This window comes from Castor canadensis, chromosome 4 (assembly GCF_047511655.1).
Source record: "Castor canadensis chromosome 4, mCasCan1.hap1v2, whole genome shotgun sequence".
NCBI classification, from domain to species: Eukaryota; Metazoa; Chordata; class Mammalia; order Rodentia; family Castoridae; genus Castor; species Castor canadensis.
The window spans coordinates 45,165,010-45,166,199 of NC_133389.1; the positions used below are offsets into that span (position 1 = coordinate 45,165,010).

Consider the following 1,190-nt stretch of genomic DNA (forward strand, 5'->3'; position numbering starts at 1 on the left):
AACTAAGCAAGGCATGGAGGTACATATCTGTATTCCCAACCCTCCGGAGGCAGACAGGAGGATGGAGAGTTTTAGGCTAGGTTGATTTATATTACAAGCCTCTGTCTCAAAAATAACCTAAAGAAAAAAACATAGTGCAACTAAGAAAGCAATTGAAAAATATTCCAAACAAGGATGAAACATGTTTGGATTGTTCTTTTAAGAATATGGCTTTGAGAGCTCATGGATAATCCAGTAGAGAAACAAAATTTAAAGCTAAGAAACAAGTTAGAGGAGAATTACTAGAGACTAGGGAAGAGATACTAATGATTTGTACATGTGTTCATGGTAGATGTGTGAAAGCAGTATCACAAAAGAATAGGAACAAAAAAGTAAAAACGGGTAAACATAACATTTCGAACTGCCAAAATAATTCTCAATTTTTGTCTGAGCAACTTGATAGATTGAAGTATGATTTACTGAATGAGGAAAAGTTAATTCTACTAGTGGCAAAGTCTAGAAAGATAGAAAACTGGAGACTAGAGTGAGAAGGTATTCATGAAGCAGACATAAAAAACTAATAGAGAATAAAAGATTATTCAATGCATGGTCTTGGTAATATGCTAATTGAGAAAAGAAGACATTTGGGGTTTTTCTGCTTTCCTAACTATGTATTTTATGTAATTAAAATTAATATTCATACTTACCTGGCAGGGGAGATACCATGATCACGAAGGTGGTTTTCCCAGGGCGAGGCTTATCCATTGCACTCCGGATGTGCTGACCCCTGCGATTTCCCCAAATGTGGGAAACTCGACTGCATAATTTGTGGTAGTGGGGGACTGCGTTCGCGCTCTCCCCTAAAAAAAAAAAAAAAAAAAAAAATTAATATTCAGAAGACATAATATGAAACTTAAATGCAGAATATGCTTGAGGATTAATACATTAAAATTCCAGAAAATAAGAAAATAAGTGAAATTCATGTTCATAAATGGTCATCATATAGCTCACAAGAGGAAATAAAGAAAGAACATTATAGGAAGACAGGAAAGTAGAAATCTGTGTCCCCCACCTACATAAAAATTGTACTGAGAGAAACTCTCATCTAACTATTTTGAACCTCTTGAGTCTGGTGAAGTCTAACAGGTTTCAAAGGCAGGCCTTAGGGAAATGGCGAACCAAGGTTAATTTCAGGTAAACTCTGCCTTTAG

General features: G+C 35.5%; 1 non-coding gene across 1 annotated transcript; it reads left to right on the plus strand.

Moving 5' to 3' along the window:
• Nucleotides 1–678: 678 nt before the first annotated feature.
• On the plus strand, nucleotides 679–842 carry LOC141422719 (U1 spliceosomal RNA). The gene has a single exon (XR_012447466.1). It is a non-coding gene; the product is annotated as a U1 spliceosomal RNA (small nuclear RNA).
• Nucleotides 843–1,190: the final 348 nt, after the last annotated feature.